General features: G+C 43.8%; 1 pseudogene; it reads left to right on the forward strand.

The window, feature by feature from the left end:
* Positions 1–8954: 8954 nt before the first annotated feature.
* LOC124712628 lies at positions 8955–9072 on the forward strand (annotated as a pseudogene).
* The last annotated feature ends 13443 nt before the right edge of the window (positions 9073–22515 follow it).

A 22515-nucleotide genomic window follows, 5' to 3' on the forward strand; every position in this document is an offset into this window, starting at 1 on the left:
CGTATCAACTGTATTTTCTGCCAGAATTGCAAAAGCCAGAGGTAATGGTCTAAATGGCTCTGAGCACTATGCGACTTCTGAGGTCATCAGTCGCCTAGAACTTACAAAGGGACCTCCCCATCGCACCCCCCTCAGATTTAGTTGTAAGTTGGCGCAGTGGATAGGCCTTGAAAAACTGAACACAGATCAATCGAGAAAACAGGAAGAAGTTGTGTGGAACTATGAAAAAAATATACAAACTGAGCAGTCCATGCGAAAGATAGGCAACATCAAGGAGAGCGAGGGTTTAGGAGCGCCGTGGTCCCGTGGCTAGGGTGAGCAGCTGCCGAGCGAGAGGTCCTTGGTTCAAGTCTTCCCCTGTGTGAAAAGTTCACTTTTTTTATTTTCGCAAAGTTATGATCTGTCCGTTCGTTCATTGACGTCTCTGTTCACTGTAATAAGTTTAGTGTCTCTGTTTTGCGACCGCACCGCAAAACCGTGCGATTAGTAGACGAAAGGACGTGCCTTTCCAATGGGAACCGAAAACATTTGATCGCAAGGTCATAGGTCAACCGATTCCTTCACAGGAAAACACGTCTGATATATTCTATACGACACTGGTGACGGCATGTGCGTCACATGACAGGAATATGTTGTCGACCCATCTAACTTGTACACTTGGCGAATGGGTAAAAAGATTCTTCAACATTGCCCGATTTAGGTATTCTTGTCGATGTGACAATTACTCCCAAAAAAGCGATGAAAACATAAGAATTTTTCAGATAATAATCGTCTGAAAACAAATAATTAAAATTTTCACTTGAGGCAATACTTGAACCACGGACCTCCAATTCCACAGTTACTCACGCAAACTACGAGCCCACGGCGCTGCTGAGCTCATACTGTTGCTTATCTGCACATGCACTACTCAGTTTGTCTATTTTCTTATTTTTTTCATAGTTCCACACAACTTCTTCCTGTTTCCTGGATTGATCTGTGTTCAGTTTTTCAAGGCCTATCCACTGTGCCAACTTATAACTAAATCTGAGGGGGGTGCGATGGGGAGGTTCCCTTGTTAGAACTAATTAAACTTAACTAACCTAAGCACATCACACACATCCATGCCCGAGGCAGGATTCGAACCTGCGACCGTAGCGGTTGCTCGGCTCCAGACTGTAGCGCCTAGAACCGCACGGCCACTCCGGCCGGCGGTAATGGTCTGAATCACTCCAGAATCAGAGGATGTCTAGTATAATGGAAACGTAATAAATGATTACGTCTGCAGAGAGACGACGACTACTAACAGGGGTTGGATAAAAATGTGGAAACGCGAGGAATGCATAATTGAACACAAATAGCAGATGCTAGAAAAGCTTGAAGGTTGTGCTGTCGTATTTGGTAATAAACGGCACTTGTGCAGTGTTCTCAATACCTTGATAGAGACAGTCGTGGTCAGAACATTGTTAGGTGTAGTTGTCAGTGCATTATGTCGGAACTAGATGAACTAAAACATGGGAAAGTTGTTGCTGCTCGTATTGTGGGTGCTTCAGTAATCAATGTAGCCTAAGTATTTGGTGTTTCACGAGGCATCGATAGAAGATTTATATAGCATAGAGGGTGAGAGGGAAACACTGCCGTCCAAGACGGTTGGGTAGAAAAAGAAGAGGACGACAGCTCCAAAAGTCACTGCAGAGCTGAAGGTCGCACTTGCGAACCCTAGCAGGACCAAAATAACGGTCGCGCGGGACTAGCCGAGCGGTCTTAGGCGCTGCACTCATGGACTGTGCGGCTGGTTCCGGCGGAGGTTCGAGTCCTCCCTCGGGCATGGGTGTGTGTGTTTGTCCTTAGGATAATTTAGGTTAAGTAGTGTGTAAGCTTAGGGACTGATGACCTTGGCAGTTAAGTCCCATAAGATTTCACACACAGTTGAACATTTTTTTAAAACCAAAATAACAATAAGGGAGCTCCAGAACCTGGGAACTGCAAGATGAACTGGACTTCCAAAACCACTAATTTGTTCGTATAAGTCTTGTTTCACTGTTACCAACATCTGGCCGAGTTTACTTCCCAGGACTGTAACATGGTAGGTGTTCGCTGATGATTTGGGCAGCCATATCGTGGTATTCCAATGGCCTCAACAGTACTCTGCAAGAACACTTTGCTGCCAAAATTATGTGACCATTTTTGCTGATCAAGTCTGTCCTATAGTGCAGTGTTTGTTCCCCAACGGTGATGCTGTGTTCAAAGACGACAGTGCCACTGTTCGTACAGCTCGCATCTTCCAAGCCTGTTTTTGTGAGCATGATTATCAGCTGTCGCATCTCTCGTAGCAACCATCCTCAACAGATATTAATGTTATTTAGCTTCGGTAGTATACATTGGAGAGAGGGGAGGGTAATCCACATCCACCATTGTTACCTAAACTTCTCACTATTTTGCAGGTAGAATGGTATAAGACTCCCTTGAAAACCATACACGGCCTATTTTATGCACGTTGGAAGATGTTTTGAATGCCAGCTGTTTTCCTGCGCCGTTTTAGGTATGGTAATGTCTTGTGTTGTTTCCATTTTATTTTATTTTACTTTTTTTTTGCCCACGCCCTGTAGGCCCAACAGTGCACTCTTTTGTGTGTCTGGAGAGATGTTACGCGATGTCCAGTTGATGGAAAATGGTAACGTGCGAACAAGTGCTGGTATGCTTCATCGATGTCAAACGGTGCAATATCACCATGTGAGTGAGTTGTAATGTGGCAGAATTACTCGAGCAAGACCCACCGCTACGACAATGACGCCTGTGTAGAACCAGTGCGTAGAGAGGGTCGTACACACTGACGAGCATGTACCAGACTGCACAATGCAAGCACAATGCAGGGTGACCGCCATCTTGTCCGAATGGCCTTAACCGAGAAAACAGCTTTTTCAACTGTTGGCTCATTGTCGCATGTAGACATGTCTACATCGACGGTTCGTTGAAGTCTTCTGAGGGCTGTACTGGTGCCATGCAAGCCATGCTTCGGCTTCTGTTTACAAAAAACTTCCGTCGCGTCAGACTGCAATGGGCACGTGAACGTGGCAGACTGTAGTGATTTTGGAAGAGCTCCACTTCAACTTGCCAAAAATGGCTCTGAGCACCATGGGTTTGAGGTCATCAGTCCCCTAGATCTTAGAACTACTTAAACCTAACTAACCTAAGGACATCACACACATCCATGCCCGAGGCAGGATTCGAACCTGCGACCGTAGCGGGCGTGCTGTTCCAGACTGAAGCGCTTAGAACCGCTCGGCCACATCGGCCGGCTTCAACTTGTGCTACCGAGATGGACACGTAGGTGTTAGATCCGGTAAAAAGACGACAGTGTGACTCATTTGTTATGTGTGTAAGTGAGAGCCTACGAAACCCACTCGTTGTTTTTTTCAACTCTGTCAAATATTTACACATGTGACAAATAAAACGTCACACTGTGGTTCGAAATGTACATCAAACTGCAGATCCACGAACATCTGGCTTTAAAATCAGTTGAAACGAGGAATAGCGCCTTCAATAGGCTTATGCTCTCGAAATGACTACAGTGCTCAAACCGTCCTCTAGGTTGAGTAATGTTTTGCACATTGTGATTATGTGTCAGATTCGCAGCTTTTGAAGGAACCAGGCACCACAATGGTTAAGGGTGGGTTGGGTTCAGGGGACGGCGGAGGGGGGGGGGGGGGGTTGCAACAGTACGTGCTCTCAACAACCGGCCACTATTACGAAGACAGTCGTAGCAACAGGCTCTCTTTATGTGTGGAATGCGCATCGGCTGGGTTTCGTTGAACTGACCGTGACTGTGGTTACGGACTTGTAACTCAGTACTTTGTATTTATGGCTGCTGTATGAGAAGTTGTGTTGTACTCATTAAACAATATTTTGTAATATTCTTATCTAATAATCTAAAGTGAAACTAGCTTTTTGTAGGTGTTGTCGACCGTATTTCGCTTTAAAGTGATTTAACTTTTTAACGTATTAATATAACCACAATTTCCAGTTTTCAGTTGCATTAAGCAAATATTCTTTGTACATGTATGATGAATAAAATCAAAACACAGAACACTCGAAAGAGGTAACATTGACAAACGTTGACAGCCAGTGTCAGATTGGAGCGAACGAGGTTTCCGTCTGGTGGCACTAAGGATTCTCACAGTTGCACCACGATCCGTGGTTTTTTACGCGATAATTCTACTTGCATCATTAAAATTCCGGACAAACACAATTTATGACTACTTTGTTTTGTTTAGTAGCCAGCTTGGTGCAACAATATTAATAGTTTCAAATGCTCTTCCCACAAAAATAACTTGCTACTTTGTGGGTATAAGAGTCAGTTAATTTAAGATTTTTCTGTGTTTTCATTCACTGTTGTCCTCAGGGAAATATTTTTAATTAAATAACTGCGTACACGAAAATAGCCCCTGCGCAACAGAAGATTATTAAAATTTCTGGTAAAATACACTCAGCGTCTGTTTAAACAACTGCGAAGAAGAACTACAAACTTACATTTACTTGTTGATAAAATATATTGTTAACTAGCTTAGTGCCCGCTAATTTTGGTCGTGTATTCTGTGTGATCTGCACAGATTTTTATTTTTCCTTTCATCGAATTTTTTTGTTATTCACAAGTCACAACAACTTCTACTTTTTCACATTGATTAAGACTATAGAAACACGGTTATTTTCGATTGTGCTTCAGACCAAAAAGAGATTCTGACAGTTGGAGTTTCTATAGGAACATTAATCGCCTCACCCATATTTCTTTCTATGTAACCAAGAAGTGAAATACCAGTTTTCATAGATTTAGCTTTAAATTTTTTAAATGTAGACAAACATTTTCTTAAAGAATTTTCAACCCTTATTTCAATATCCTAGAGATTTAATTTCCACAAGCACTGAAACACGTAATTTTAATTGTTTTTGTTTCTGACTGAGAAGTCAAATACCAGTTTTCATAGATGTAGTTGTAAATACACTTTAGTAGTTCTTTAATAATGATTTATCATGAAAAAAACTTTCACCCCTTTAGTGGCTGAATCTCTAAAACTGCTGAAACACCTTTTTCTTTTTGTTTCTGACTGAGGTCAAATACCAATTTTCATATGTTTAGTTTTAAATATGCTTTAGTAGTTCTCTAATAATGATTTATCATGAAAAAAAACTTTCACCCATTTAGTGGCTGAATCTCTAAAACTGCTGAAACACTTTTTTCTTTTTGTTTCTGACTGAGAAACAAAATATCAGTTTTCGCAGTTCTACCTTCAAATGTACCTTAACAGTGACATATTTTCAAATAGTTTTTCATCCCCTATTTCACCCCCTTAGGAGAAGAATTTCGAAAAATCACTTCTTAAACGATGCCCACAATATAAGAACCACACCCTCTCCAAATATAAAGTTTAAACTGAGATTAAAGTTCTTTGTCCTTGACTGTTGCATGTACACTTTAGACAGGAGAAGCCAAAGAAATTAGTCAACGCCACTTTTTACACGCTGAACTAGAAATGAACAATGATGGGGAGCAACATCCGACGTGTCTTCTACAAAGCATCTGTTTCGGCATTAAAACTTGCTGGCTGGACAAGGACTTGAAACCAAGACCTCCAAAATGTGGATCTAGCGTCTTAGCCCCTGCACTCTCTCGGTAATATACCACAGGTGAGTTCTCTTACAGCAATTCATAGCCAACAAAATACCTGTACATTATCTGTGTACATCTGCACATTGAAAAGTTTATTGTAAACGAAATCTGAAGATGATGTGAGTGGCCACTTACTTAACTAATAAGAGGCTAATCCTGTGTTAGTAAAGATTAGTTAATACAGTTTGTTAGTAAAGATTAGTTAATACAGTTTGATGTTGTGACGAAAAAGATGGACCGTTCACTATGATTCAGTAACGCTGTAGTAAATACTGCTAGACATCGTCGTGGGGATAACAGGACAGAACGACGGGATGTACAGAAACAATTCACTGAGAAAACCAAACAAGCCATTTGCAACATAACAGTTACACAACCCCAAGAAAGACCGGAAAGGTAGCATTAAAGGAGGCGGAAGTTCAAACTCCACAACTGGGTACGTAATTACGTAATTAGCAGAAACAGAGAACCTCTAATTATCACCCTCTGGATAATTTTAAAGCTTTCCTTTTTTGTCGGAAAAAACCAACCGAGATGCCTTCAACGGCAAACACTACTAGGAAACATTTTAGAGACGAATCCCTTAACGCAATAGTAAAGACCGCAGCTGTGGACAGGTGTGAGTTTAATCGGAAAATCAGTTCAATAAAAAAAATTAACACTAATAATGTAAATAATAATGGAACGATTGTTAGAAGCTCACCTGGGGAAACACCAATTTGGATTCCGATTAAATGTAGCAAATCACGAGGAAAAACTAACCCTACGACTCGTAAGATAAACTGAAGGAAGACGAACCTACATTGATAACACATCTAGATTTAGAATTAGATTTCTGTAGTATTGAGCGGAATACACTTTGAAATTCGGAAGTTATCGGTGGTAAAATACAGCTAACGGAAGACTGTTTTTATTGTTACAGTAAGCAGACTGTTATGAGTATGGATGCAGTAGTTGAGAACAGAGTGAGACAGGTTTGCAGTATATCCCCCAGCGTACATAGAGCAAGCAGTAAACTAAAAAACAGGAAATTTTGGAGTGGAACGTAAGGAAGATTAGGGTTTAAAGTTGCACTGTGACGAAACTGCCGCCTATAACTTCACGTAACTAGCCCTGTTACTAGCAGATACAATTCGGCACCAATAACAGAAGAAACTAAGAAAAAGAAAAAAAATTAAATAGGCTTAAGAATTACGATTTATAATGTGAAGAAACGTAGCGGTAACACTCTCGCTACACAGATTTTCAGGTTCTGTGAAATTGCAATTGAGCACAGAAACAGCAGCTATTTGCGGAGAAGCCTGCCGGTGTGGCCGTGCGGTTCTCAGCGCTTCAGTCTGGAACCGCGTGGCCGCTACGGTCGCAGGTTCGAATCCTGTCTCGGGAATGGATGTGTGTGATGTCCTTAGGATAGTTAGGTTTAATTAGTTCTAAGTTCTAGGCGACTGATGCCTCAGAAGTTAAGTCGCATAGTGCTCAGAGCCATTTGAACCATATTTGCGTAGAATGTTATCGACATAGTTTTTAAGTACCTTTTCGTTATGTGTTATTATTATGTTTAGGTCAATAGCAGTGACTTTTAATATGTGGTTCCTCGTACATTGACGTCAACACACTAACGTAAAAATGCAATTGCGTACAGTGCACTGTCCAGTAATACCAAAGATTAAATACCACAAAATGATCAAAATCAATCTGAAAGTATCTTGTCTGAACACGTTTGTGAGAGGTAGCACTCTAGAAATGCTCCTACAACAGAAATAATCTCATTTTCTTACTCGTAACGCTTAGAGTAACCAAGAAGCACAACTAACAATACACACTTCAGACCTCTCATTAATAAAGTCAAATGCACGCACTTCGATACTGAGCTTTTAGTAAAAGCTGACATATTTTGCTACCTTCTTACTTACACGTACTACAAAATTTTGCATATTTCTTTTCCCATATTTTATTTCTCTCGTGCTGTTTCAATAGAATGAAACGAACCTTAAAGAAATTACATCGCCAAAACCTGCGAAATCGTTCTGTCCCAGCACAAAGTCCCGCCGACATTGATGACGTTAGAGGCGGAGCACACGGTCGGCATGTTTAAAGAATAGGGAAGGATATCGGCCGTGCTCTTTCAAAGGAACGATCCCGGCATCTGCCTGGAGCGATTTAGGGAAATCACGGATGGCTGGACGCGGAGCTTAATCGTCGTCCTCCCAATGCGAGTCCACTGTGCTATCCGCTGCGCGGTACCTAGCTCGGTCAGATTTGGGAAAAAAGAAATAAAAGTTAATAGTTTGTGCGTGCACGAAGCCTTGGAAGTTCATGTGAGCGGAATGGACAGTGTCTTAAAAATGGCTATAAGATGAACATCAACAAAGGAAGCAAAGGTAATGGGGCCTTTTGCGTGATGCTGAGTGAATAGCACTATCTGATCAAAAGTGTCCAGACATTCCCGTTTAACGAGACAGAATATCAGAACATGCCTCCCCCGTTATTTGGAATACACTAATAAGCCAAAACATTATGACCACTGCCCACTGCGACGTTGTATGTCTGGTGGTGTTGCTAGCATGTGACGCGTTAATTAAAGTATGTGAGCGGAGTAGACACGTACGGGGGATCACCCCAGCGAAGGTGTAAAATGTAAATGGGGAAATCCATTGAGATGATCGACTTTGACAAAGGGCAGATTGTTATTATGCATAACCTGTGAACGAGTATCTCGAAAATAGCCAAGTTGGTCGAATGTTCAGTTTCTACTGTCGCGAGCATCTGCAGAAAGTGGGAGATGGACAGTGAAACTACCACTAGGCGCTAAATGGTTGGACGTCCACGACTCTTCACAGAACGTGGGCTTCGGAGGCTTATCTGCTATGTAAAGTAGGATAGATCTGTGGCATCTCTGATAGAAGAGTATGCCGTTTGCGCACGCACATGTATTTCGGAGCAAACAGTTCATCGTACATTGTTGAACGTCCAGCTCCGCAGCAGACTACTTATGCACACATCTTAGCCCAACGACAACGTCAATTACGATTGCAGTGGGCACGAAACCATCAGGACCCGATCAATGGAAACGTGTCGGCTCTTCGGGTGAATCGCATTTTTGCTACATTAGGTCGATGGTCGACTCCACAAACGCCATCCTCGAGTTGAACAGCGGCTCGAAATGTGCAGTGAGCAACGGAAGCGGGCTGTTGAGAACAGTATTATACTATGGGAGGTATTCTCCTGTGTCAGTAACCAAAGACGCTCTGGCAACTGCGAACAGTCGGCATCCCTTCATGCTGGATGCCTTTCAGCACTGTAATCGTCCTGGGCCAACGGCCTTGCCGCAGTGCTAACACCGGTTCCCGTCAGATCACCGAAGTTAAGCGCTGTCGGGCTGGGCTAGCACTTGGATGTGTGACCATCCGGTCTGCCGAGTGCTGTTGGTAAGAGGGGTGCACTCAGCCCTTGTGAGGCAAACTGAGGAGCTAGTTGACTGAGAAGTAGTGTCTCCGGTCTCGGAAACTGACAGACGGCCGGGAGAGTGGTGTGCTGACCACATGCCCCCCCATATCCGCATCCAGTGATGCCTATGGGCTGAGGATGACACGATGGCCGGTCGGTACCGTTGGGTCTTCATGGCCTGTTCGAGAGGAGTTTAGTTTTTAATCGTCCGTGGCCCGGAGCCAGAACCGTGCTGCAATGATAGGAACGTTGTAGTGAACTCACATTGATGTCTCGGCGACCAGATTCGCCTAATGCAAATTTGACGAAAATCATCAGGATCGCTATCGGACGCCATCAACGCGCGTCCAAATCATTTAAGTGAATTATGTGACTTGTGCCACATACCTCCACAACTACCAACACTTTGTCGCACAGCTGATATTTGGCCGCGCGGGTTAGCCGCACGGTTTGGGGCGCATTGCCACGGTTCGCGCGGCTCCCCCACGTCGGAGGTTCGAGTCCTCTCTCGGGTATGGGTGTGTGTGATGTCCTTAGCGTAAGTTGGTTTAAGTACTGTGTAAGCTTAGAGACCGATGACCTCAGCAGTTTGGTCCCTTAGGAACTAACCACAAATTTCCAAATTTTCCCTGATACGCAGAATCGGTGATTTATTTCGGTACAAAAGAGCTATTTAACAGATGGTCATAATGTTCCAGTTCATGTTTATGTGTTACATTTCGTGCTGTCAACGAAAAGCAGTAAGAGCAGAACAGTTCGGTTAGTAGAACTCAGTGACTTCGAACATTAGATGTCACCTGAAGAACAGATTCATCAGGGACATTTTAAGACTTATAAAACTGCCCAAGTCAACTTTTGATGATTGTGAAGTGCGAACGCGAAGGAAGAACTGTAGTTTAATAAAGGCCAGGCAGACCTTTTCAGTACATCGAGCACGGTGAAGGGCAGTTGTAAAAAATTGCATGAAATCAGCGGTAAGAATCAGCTGCGAGTTCCAAAGCGCTACCAAAAATTCATCTAGCTCAACGAGTGTGCGTATGGAGTTATAAAGAATGGGGTACAGTGGTCGAGCACATCATCATGAGGCTGACATCTCTGTAGGCAGTGGTAAGCGCCGTTCACGCTGTATACTGAGGCAATCTGAGCAGAAGATTTGGTTTTGGCGAATGCCTGGAGAACGTTACCTGTTATCATCTATAGCGCCAACAGTGAGGTACGGAGTTGGTGGTGGTGTTACGGTATGGGGGTGTTTTTCGTAGTTAGGTTGTCGTCGCCTTGTTGTGGTCAAGAAAACGCTACACGTGGATAGTTACGGACCCATTTTATAGCATTAGTGCACTATGTACAGCAGAGGAGCTGTTCAGAAACTATGATCGTTTATATCAACTTGAAAATGCACCTTATTATAAAGCAGCGTCATGTGGCAATAACACTGCTGAAGTGGGTTGGCCTGCCCAGAGTCCCGACCTTAACCTAATGGAACGCCTCTGGGATGAGTTAGAGCGTCATTTTCTCTTCAGACTCCAACGCTCAAAATCACAATCTTCTCTAGTTTCTGCTCTTGGAAGAATGAGCTACCATTCCGCCAAAGCCGTTTAGACACGTCGCTGAAAGTGTCCCCAGCAGATTTCAAGCCGTCGTAACGACGAAGGGTGGACACACGCTATACTGATGTCCACTATCGGGTGTCCGGTTGCTTTTGGTCAGGTAGCATAGTTTAAAAACATGAAGCACTAAAGGTAGTACGTAAGTTTTGCATTTGGGCACCAGAATAACTAAAGATGGCAGAAATAGAGAAGTTATAAAATAAATTCTGGCTGTAGGAAGAACAGCAATTCTAAAAATAAGACATTTGTTAACAAAGAATATACTGGAAGTGATAAAAAGCCTTTTCTGAAAGTATTTCTCTGGTGTATAGCCTTCCATAAATGTGAGACATAGACGATAAACAGTTCAGTCAAGAGGAGAACAGAAATATTTATAATTGGTGTTACGGAAGAATGCTAAATATTAGACGGATTAGTCCAACAAATGAATTAGAGAAGAACTTGAATACAGAAATGGATGGATGACTAAACATATGCTAAGCCATCAAAGGCTAGTTAATTTTTGTATTGGGGGGCCTTTTTATTTTTCGTGCGCAGCACATTGGCTGACTCCGGTGTTTTTCACTCGGAAACGGCAAAACGTATCGACTATATTTCTTAACAATTATTTCTCAGTACAACCTACCCTGTATCACCCTTACAAGATTTTCAGACAATTTCTGACTCTGTGTTGCAACTTAGATATCTTAAAAGCTCCAACCCCCAATAAGCCTTTATGTGACGCTTAACTAAAAAATAATTATGATGAATCACAACAGAAATCCGTCAGCACGAACACAAGAAAAGTTTATTCACACATCAAGAAACTTAAAAACAAAACAACAAAGTATCAGGAGAGCACGGAATTGTAGCTGAACTCTTCAAAAATGTAAGCCTGAACTCATTCACAGAAGTTACACAAATACTCGGAAACATATGGCAAATAGAAAAAAATCCTGGTTGACTGGGAGATCGCTCTAATCCATCACCTATATAAAAAAGGCAACAAATCAGTTGTAAATAGCTACAGAGGGATCTCTCACTTATACCAGTCACCTACGAAATACTAGCTTGTTTCTTGACTACAGTACAAAGGCAGTCAGAATCCAAATTAACAGACTATCAAGCAGCATTCATATCGAACAGGTATGCCCAGAACACATTTTTAGCCTCACATCACACTCAAATTACGAGACCTCACGCAAAAAACTCTTGTATGCAGATTTGTAGATTTCAAAAAGGCGTACGACTCTAGAAACAAGCCCTCGCTATTCCAAATTTTGAAGTGATGAGACTAGGTTTCAAAACACGAGAACTCTAAAAATAATCACTAACTGGCAAAGGGAAATCTCAGAATCCTGTGACATTCAGACGGGTGTGAGACAAGGTGATGGGCTCTCTCCTATTCTGTTGAAAGTAGCCGTAGAGAAGATGATGGAAGAAGGGGCGAAAAAACTCTAGAAAGGTAGGTTTTGGAAGCCAGCCTCAGACCCACTGGGCTTTTCCCAGAACAATTTCTATATACTATATCTCGCGTTTGCGCACGACCTGGCGACACAGTAGACGAAGAGGCTGCCATCAAACAGCTCGCGACACGCGTGAGCAGAAAAAGTATGGTTGTAAATCTCATTCGAGAAAACTGAATTATTTTGTTCAAAGACCAAAATAGCGAGGCTGAAAACAAAATACGGTAAACTCAACAGGGACCTGTACCTTAAATAACTCGGAGGATTCATCGAATCGACAGGCCTTGAAAAAATCTCCCTGAAAATCGCCCTCAAAAAACCAGAAAGCATTAGGGTTACTCCAAAATCTCTACGACAAAAAGTTCATGTCAAGACACAAAACTTCAGAGCTACAACACAGTCATGAAACCAACTGTCCTCTGTGCAAGCGAAAAGCTGACACTTATCACAAAACACGAACTTGAAGAAATTTAAAAAGGAGAGATGTAGATCATTAGCAAAATTTTAGGAGCAATGCACACCCAAGATCGATAAAGGCTACAATCAGTCAAAATAACAGAAAGGTTTTCCAGCATAGAAATTGAATTTAAGAAAGGGCTAACGAAATTCTTTGGTCATCTCAACAGACTACCAGAAAAGCAAGTGAGAAAATGTATAACAGACTATTTAACATTACTTAAGATCCAACACTTTGGCTGAACGAATTTGGTTCAAATGGCTCTGAGCACTATGGGACTTAACATCTGATGTCATCAGTCCCCTAGAACTTAGAACTACATAAACCTAACTAACCTAAGGACATCACACACACCCATGTCCGAGGCAGGATTCGAACCTGCGACGGTAGCGGTCGCGCGATTCCAGACTGAAGCGCCTAGAACCGCTCGGCCACACCGGCCGGCTTGAACGAATTTCTGGAGGTCCTCAAAAGCGGTGGTATAATACCAACGAACAAGTTAGACCGAGATACCTGTAGACATAACGTATTGCGGATTTCATTAGCAATATCTAGAATACCTTTCCCTAAAATACTGAAGTGTTTCACATAGAATTCAATTGTAACTCCTCCGATTCCTGGAAATTTTGCTTCATAACTGGTTTTGATTTCCTCCTCGATGTCGTCCAAACGAAGATGTTCGACAGAGAGACCTTCAGAGCTAACGCAGGCAAACAGGAAGCTGCATCAGAGCAACCAAAACAAAAACAGTAAAGACGAAAGCGGTTGGAAGAACGTAAAATAGTCTTTGGTAGAGAATGAAAGCCTACTGGAATAAGAAGAAGAACCTGAAGAAAAGATGAGTGAGTCATTTGCTTAATGTATTCAATTTGTTTGGAGAAGTCGCGAATAATAATAATAAGAATAAATTGTACGAAGAACGACTGGTTTTCATAAATCTTTGATACTGTGTGTGAGACGTCCGAGGCCCACGAGAAAGACAGGCCGCGGCGCGTACGTCACGAAGGTAGTCCTAAACTCACTCACTCAGCTCAGCAGACAAAATGCGTTTCTAAACCCTGTTAACTCGCAGCTGGACGTGTAAGTACGTGGATCTTCCATTGGAATCTGCTATTATGAAGTCTTACTGATTAACAGTGTTACAGCAAAATTTAATTGAAGATCAATACTCGATATAAATGGTATAACTACTTGTTTATAGCATTTAGTCTCTTCTGCTTAACAGTACTCATTACATGCAGGAGGTGGTGCCTTATGCAACTGATAATCATTTTAGCCTGATTTTATTTTATTTTACGTCAGTTCAGTCGTCACAAATTATAAATAGGCCCATGGACTTCCCATCATTGTAGGACTAATAAGAGTAAGAGTCCATAATAACTGATCCCAGTAGAAGCTTCAGTTTTCGTTTGTACGGACACGCCTAGTTACGAGTTAACAGATGTAGAAACGCAGTTTTTCTGGTGCTCTGTGCGAGCGAGTGAGCGCGGGACTACCTTCGTGACGTACGCGCCGAGGCCTGTCTTTCACGTAGGCCTCGGAGACGTCAAAATGACGTCACATGCGCACGAAGTGTTGTGAGATGTTACCCGCGTGCGAGAGGCCCGCATCGAACGCTAACGAAAGTCGATAGCAGTTCGTGCGGTTGTCGACTTTGCGTGTGACTTAAAAATGACGTCAAGTTTTTAGGAAGTGTAAAATGAGTGGTACACTTCCGAGTGCGACAGAAGAGAATGATAGCCCTCTTACGTGAGAGTAGCTCTCTTTAGGTAAACATAGATATCTGAGAGGATCAGAGAAACCGGGATAGACCGTTAGCATCTCAGAACCTAAGTCGGCTAGTCTACAAAGTAGCAACTTCAAAGCGGGCCCGTAATGAACTCAACAGTTCTTTTCGGAGGTCGTGGGGCGCTGAGTCGGACAGGGGCGTGGCGGGTGGCGAGGATTCAGGCGCTGGAAAGCACGCGCCGGCGTCGCAGGCGGTCTTTGAGGGCAGCAGCGGCCCCACTCCGAGCCGCGCGGCGCGTCTGTTTGCCGAGCAGCCCTGCGCGAGACCGGCCGCGTGGCGCAGCCGTCATTTGAAAGTCTGATGGCACGCGTCTCACCCCGTCCCGCTTCGCCCGCCTGTTTGTGTTTATCCGCAGTGTTTGAGCGCCGTCCAGGTCTCAGCCTGGCGTCGCCGCCTCAGCTGCTGCGACTCGAGCGACCGAGCCCAGCGCCGCCGCTACGTATTCAGAAAAACTCCGACGGCAAGACGAGAAAGAGCTCCAGCCAGTGGAGACGGCGCGACAGCGAAATCCCGGACTCCACAAACTTTTCCCTTCCCAAGTTACCCCCCACCCTCACCGCTCACACACTTGCCGTAGAGCCAGCCTTTCTTTACCGGGCCCCGTTTTTCTCTCCCTTTCATTTTTTTACTCCTTCAATTCTTTCTCGAGATTGTCCGCGTTCCCTCTTTTTCCCTCCTTCCACCTCGGGCGCACGGATCCTCCTCCACTGTGCTGGCGCTGATGAAGGATTTTTGTGTTTGGCACAATTAGAGATCTTAACTTAATTAAGAAGCCATTATTGGCGTCGGAGCCTGATGAAGACGGGCTCCGCCAGATGTTGCCAGCCAGCGGGATGGGTGTGGGTTGGACGGTAAAGAGAGGGGGGGGGGGGGGAGGTAGGCGGGCGCTCCTTCCCCCAGTCCGCGTAAGACCTGCCAAATTCCTCCCGGCAGAAGAATAAGGAAAGGCGAGGAAAAAAAGGGGAAAAACGTATATATAGATATATATATATATAAACCGCCGAGTGGTCCCTGCCCGGCGTGCAAGAAAAGAAGAACTGTTTAGCATTTTGATGAGGTAAGCAGAGCGCCGAGGCGGCGCGGACTTGTTTGAATATCAGGAGGAGGAAGAGCGCAGTGGAGGGGTGAAGGAGGCGAGAGTTGTGCGAGTGAGTGAGACGGCGGTGGACCAAGGCTGTGCGCCAGTGGGTGGGGAGGCGCTCGGGCACTCGACGCGAAATTAAGGAAAGATTATGTGTATTTTGTTCCTGCGGGGAGCAAGTTAGTTTGCGGGGCTTGTTCTCCGAAGAAGGGGGAGCGGCACGCCGAGATCTTGCGGCTGTGGCGAGATGTTACGACGTGGCGTGGTCTGCCGTGTGTTGTGTGTGCTGTGGTGAGATGCAATGCGGCCGCACTAGCGCAGATGGCAGCCACTCGCTGCGAGCGCTCGGTACCTGTTGAATGCACTTAGAGGCACGTTGCAGGTGCTGCACTGTGTGGTCACCTATCGACCCTCTCGCCCGAATTGACTCCAATTCTCTACGACGTTCGCTTCATCTCTATGATTACCAATGCAGCTCTGTCGTCTCATATACACTACTGGCCATTAAAAATGCTACACCAAGAAGAAATGCAGATGATAAACGGGTATTAATTGGACAAATATATTATACTAGAACTCACATGTGATTACATTTTCACGCAATTTGGGTGCATAGATACTGAGAAATCAGTACCCAGAACAACCAACTCTGCCCGTAATAACGGCCTTGATACGCCTGGGCATTGAGTCAAACAGAGCTTGGATGGCGTGTGCAAGTACAGTTGCCCTTGCAGCTTCAACACGATACCACAGTTCATCAATACCAGTGACTGGCGTACAGTGACGAGCCAGATGCTCGGCCACCATTGACCAGACGTTTTCAGTTGGTGAGAGATCTGGAGAATGTCCTGACCAGGGCAGCAGTCGAACATTTTCTGCATCCAGAAAGGTCCGTACAGGGCCTGCAACATGAGGTCGTGCATTATCCTGCTGAAATGTAGAGTTTCGCAGGGATAGAATGAAGGGTAGAGCCACGCGTCGTAACACATCAGAAATGTAACGTCCACTGTTCAAAGTGCCGTCAATGCGAACAAGAGGTGACCGAGACTTGTAACCAATACCATTACGCCGGGTGATAAGCCAGTATGGCGATGACGAATACAAGCTTCCAATGTGCGTTCACCGCGATGTCGACAAACACGGATGCGACAATCATGATGCTGTAAACAGAACCTGGATTCATCCGAAAAAATGACGTTTTGCCATTCGTGCACGCAGGTTCGTCGTTGAGTACACCTTCCCAGCCGCTCCTGTCTGTGATGCAGCGTCAAGGGTAACCACAGTCATGGTCTCCGAGCTGATAGTCCATGCTGCTGCAAACGTCGTCGAACTGTTCGTGCAGATGGATGTTGTTTTGCAAACATCCCCATCTGTTGATACAGGGATCAAGACGTGGCTGCACGATCCGTTACAGCCATGTGGATAAGATGCCTGTCATTCGACTGCTAATGATTCGAGGCCGTTGGGATCCAGCATGGTGTTCCGTATTACCCTCCTGAACCCACCGATTCCATATTCTGCTAACAGTCATTGGATCTCGACCAACGCGAACAGCGATGTCACGATACGATAAACCGCAATCGCGATAGGCTACAATCCGACCTTTATCAAAGTCGGAATCGTGATGGTACGCATTTCTCCTCCTTACACGAGGCATCACAACAACGTTACACCAGGCACCGCCGGTGAACTGCTGTTTGTGTATGAGAAATCGGTTGGAAACTTTCCTCGTGTCAGCACGTTTTAGGGGTCGCCACAGGCGCCAACCTCGTGTGAATGCTCTGAAAAGCTAATCATTTGCATATCACAGCGTCTTCTACCTATCGGTTAAAATTCGCAATTGTAGCACGTAATCTTCGTGGTGTAGCAATTTTAATGGCCAGTAGTGTAGTTGTCTTTAATACATCTGTGTCGATTCTTCCTCGGGTTGGCACTGCTCATGCAAAGTGTTTACATCCTTCGATGATAGCGTGTGCCCTCTTTGCTTTGGAAAACGTCTTAAGGCTGCGCGCAAGTGGGAAAGTAAGCGGTGTCCCTTATAATTCCCTAAAATTTTGTAACTTAGTACCTGTACAAAGTTTTAATTGTTAATACTAATGTCACTGTGCAACTGTTTATCAAATACCAATGTATGGGAAGCTGACGTCGTTGTTTGTTAAATAAATGTTATACAGAAGGACTCAGCGGTTTAGCAGTCAAGGGTCCTTCTACCCATGTCTATCCTGTTCCACGGTCAAATAACCCCGTTCCTACGATCGAATTGTATAGTCCACTTCCACAGCTGAGTGGTAAAACGGCAGAATGTCATGCAAGGGGCCTGGATTCGATTACCGGTCGGGTTGGAGATATTCTCCGGTCGGGGACTGGACTGTTGTGTTGTCTTAATCATCATTTAATCCTTACCGACACGCAAGACACCGAAGTAGCGTCAACTAAAAAGACTTGTACGAGGTGACCGGGCTACCCGACGGGAAGCTCTAGCCACACGGAAAAACTATACACACATTGATCGTATACGACAACATTTGCAACTGCGAACACAATCTGCAGTCCTGTCAATCACGTGGAAGAGGGTACTTAGCACAACACTAAATGTTAAGGTTTCTCCCCCATTCCAAACATGTACAGAAGAATGAGTACTTAAATGCAAGACTGCGAGGCACGAAATCTCACCCTTTACAGTGGTAAGGCGACTGCATGGGGATGGTCTCTTTGCCGAACGGCCAATACGTTGCGTGACACAGGCACAACAGTGGCACCAAGAATATAGGAACTGTACCAACGAAGAGTAGGGTCAGATCCTCGTCTCGGAAATGAGCAGATTCAGTCTGAGTTGTGACTGTGGATGTACCCTCATATGGCGAGATCAAAGTACCCAAGCAACACTGTACCAACGAAGAGTAGGGTCAGATCCTCGTCTCGGAAGTGAGCAGATTCAGTCTGAGTTGTGACTGTGGATGTACCCTCATATGGCGAGATCAAAGTACCCAAGCAACACTGGCGAACGTTTTCGTTTTCATGGTCGAAGATGATGCAGTAATTGGTGAGTGATAACAGAGTGAAATCCAATAGCAATGGTTTTATTAATGTGTATCGAAACATTGTGACCATACTCAACTCTTTCTAGCTTCATTTCTCTTAACACAGTGTTGGACTCCCATGTTTTCGGGATGCTTTCCGTGTTCGTGACAAGGCACCGCCATGGAGTAACATATCTTTATCTGTGGCACAGCCCACTGGATTTGGGATGGACAGGGCAGTGAAGTAGCGAAAAGGTGGCCTTTATGGCGTCAGCCCAGGGGTCCTATTCTGTATCGTTCAAAGCGATCGGTGTAGTAGGTTAGTCTCGGTAGTGACGTCATTTTCGGTTCTTTATGTAAATATCCTATTCAGTAACCTTTTGAGACTTGTTACCGAACGGTCCTCCCACCGGTTTTTACGACAATTCTACCGAGAGATTTTGGATTTCGGTCCAGCCCTGTCGATCGGTGAACTGTGGTTTATGTACACCTATAATTTGTTATTTTAAACATATTTAGCGGTTTTAACTTTGGATTTAGTGATTGTGTTACTAAAGAATCACCAGAGGATGCATGTAGTTGAAAAGTGAGTTCGTAATAGACTATTTTCCTTTGTTAGAAATACGGTTAGGTTAGGTTGTTACTGTGAATGATTACATCCAACAAAAAAAAAAGTTTTCGGTCAATATTCTCTCAAAATACGCGTTATTTTCATGCAAATAAGAGTTTAAAGATCATTAAATATCAAGACATCGGCTCTGCTTACTTATATTACATGAGTGTGAACTGACGTTACTAGTGCCTTTATGTACTTTTTCCCACAAATAGGTTAGTTAGTAATTATCGAAACGTGTTTACAACTTTCAAGTAACAATGGAAAGCAATTATGTGAAGCCTGATGTTGGAAACTTTCCAAACTATCATGCATTAATGACTTACGGAGCACCGTTTGGCAACGAAGTCAGCCTACGTTCCTCTACACTACACTACAAAAAATGAGCAGCGCGTGGCTGTTGTTTGAAGTGGTCAAAAAAAAAAGGTGGCTAGTGCATGGAAATCCGATACTAAAGGTCACGGGTTCGTGCATGGGCGGACGCAAAATTGTTTTTTTTTTTTTCCTCTTCATATATGCAACACGTTCTGAGACATTGTTTTTCTTGTAAGTTAACATTTTTCTGCAATATTCGTTATTACTCACATGTAAGAGCGCATTTCCCCAGTAATGACTTCGTGATTTCTGTGTGTTTAAAATACGAAATATGAAATTGTTGGAGATGAAACTGCTGTGAGTGAAACAACAGACAGTGACCTTTATATTTTTTCTTGTCACAAATAATTCACCATTTTTTCCGGATATGTAGCGATTTCCGGGTATGCGGTTAGACAGGAATCCAAGAGCACAACTTAAATTACTGGGTTAGACAGGAATCTAAGAGCACAACTTAAATTACCGGGAATGTAACTAGCAGCAGTCATCTTCATAATCTTGCTTGTCACAAGTATTTATCTACGATCGAATCCTCAACCACAGTAGACAGAGATGAAAGATCTCTGCCGTAATATTTTTAAACTGTAGCACCATATACGTAACATTTTCATTCAAGAGATGCATGTTATAAACTTCGACGAACTGCAGGAGCTATCGAAAATGCGTTTTTTTTTTTTCAATTTTGTTTTTAAGACCCAAATCGACGCATCATATAGGGAAGTGGGCTACTTAATCATTTGGATCTCTAGGAGAGTGTTATAACCACATTCTGTTTATCTTCTTATTCTTTGAAACTCTCAGAATCAGTTTTTCGGGTGTTTCTATAGATGTTCAAAAAATGCTCAAATGTGTGTAAAAACTTATGCGACTTAACTGCTAAGGTCATCAGTCCCTAAGCTTACACACAAATTAACCTAAATTATCCTAAGGACAAACACACACACCTATGCCCGAGGGAGGACTTGAACCTCCGTCGGGACCAGCCGCACAGCCCATGATTTTATAGATTTGTTAGTACAATGTGGTACTACACACTATTCCTAACTCATTTCCGAAACGTAAAATCCAAAACACTATGTCAGTGTGAATGAGAATAAGATGACATAATGCGGCATTTACGACAATCTGCAGAATACAGTCATATATGCTATCCTTATTATGCATGCATGGAAACATGTGATCAGAGAAACTGTAAAAATTTTTATGCATTTCAGCTGAGAATCATGGAAATGGATATACTGCGCCTGATAGTGTTAATGAGGCTGCAAGGGCGATGAAGGGGGGCACGTCAGCTCGATGGAATCGGGCGTCATGCGCTATGGCAACGTAAATGCAATTTTCGGTACTTGGAAGAATAGCGCGCCTGTGTTGTCTGCTAGCCGCTTTGTGTTCGTGGCGCTGTGCGCGCTGCAGTACGCATGCGCGGATCTGTGGCCGCTTGCTTTTGATTGGCTTGCTTGACACGAACTGACAACAGCGGTTTGGTTCTCTAGACCCGAACGGTATCGCTAAGAGACTCTAATTCGAGTACTAGACCGTTCGGTGCTATTCAGTACCGAAACGATCAGCACAATGGCGGAAAGATACAGAACAGGCACTGAGGCTGGAGCCTCAGATGTTCCTTTCGGCAGAAGTCAGGTCGTCAGGGCCAGCCAAGGGGTAGGGAGAGGGGGAAGGGGGTTAGCACGCCATTCATTGCGTGATTTACAACTGGGGCCTGGCCAGAGGCGAAAATGAGGACGGGATGTGACTAGCAACAAGAGAGCAGCACTTTCTCATATTTTGCAGAGAGCCTTTTGAGCATACACCTCTAACAGTTACCAAAAGAAGCATGGTTTGCCGAAAATAATGATATAGCTTTCTGAGCAGCTTTCTATTTCAAGAGGCCCTCTGATGTGGAGCTAGTCGCTAGGCTCAAAAATGCACCAGTGGTAAATTTTTCAGTGCTGAGTGGAAACGGCAGTTTTTTGGATTAGAAGGGCGTTGTGTAATGTGATTGGCGTTTTATAGCGATTCGCAATCTTGGCAGGATTTTGGATGCTTGAAGGAACCCCGCTACTGAGAGGCCACATAATCATTTTCTGCTGTTGGCTGGCTTGTACGGTTTGGAAGGAACAAATACCTTCTTCCTGTAAAAATTATGTAAAAATATTAAGGAATCGGAGACTAAACGCAAAGGAAAGCGGATCAGACTCCGTGACCCGACACACCATTAGAGTTCATTCGGAGACGAGACGTGGTTCTGTGTGCATATCAGTCACTTACACTGGAGACTGACAGCAGTGTGCATCTTGGCAGACGAGCAGTGCAGCGAAGACGGCGCGACCCTCGACCTTTGCCTCTGTGCCATTCACTTGACGGCGGAGTTCTGCACGACTGTTGGTGAATAATTACGACGAGCACCATTAGATAAGTAGCAGCGCTGATATGATAGGGCATTTTCTTGTTCCACACTTGCGGAAATCAGTACCAGCAACTGTAATAGGTCCATGAATGTATGGGTTTTTCAATTACTATGTTGTCAACAATGACTGTCCTCCATTCGAAGCTAACAAGATTCTGGAGTAATATTCAGATCGCGATTAGCGCCAGAGGAGCATTTTCTTATTGGTTCATGTAACGCTGCAAATCAAAATGTCCATTAGTTAGAGTTTGCATAAACAATTTGTACAGTATTTCACATTTCATTCATGATCACCATGAATATTTTATTTTTATTAAATAAATTACTGTGGTAATCGAGATATTGTTTCTGTTAAACAACTACCATTCATATTAGATAATTTTTCTGTGCAAAACTTCACTTTAGGATCTGGAGCTAGGGTCTTTAATAATTCGCGTTATTCGTTGAAATTGTGCATAGTAATTTGTAGCTTGAATCTTAAAGACATGTCTTGCTGTTTACTATACTCATGTTCATAAATTAAGGATAATTGCAGAATGTGGTGCCAAACAACGTGGTGCTAATACCATAGGCACATAGGGAACACACACGACACAGATCTGTAAGTCCACGGTATTGGTGATAAGTTGAGAAACC

Source organism: Schistocerca piceifrons, chromosome 8, assembly GCF_021461385.2.
Source record: "Schistocerca piceifrons isolate TAMUIC-IGC-003096 chromosome 8, iqSchPice1.1, whole genome shotgun sequence".
Lineage (NCBI taxonomy): Eukaryota > Metazoa > Arthropoda > Insecta > Orthoptera > Acrididae > Schistocerca > Schistocerca piceifrons.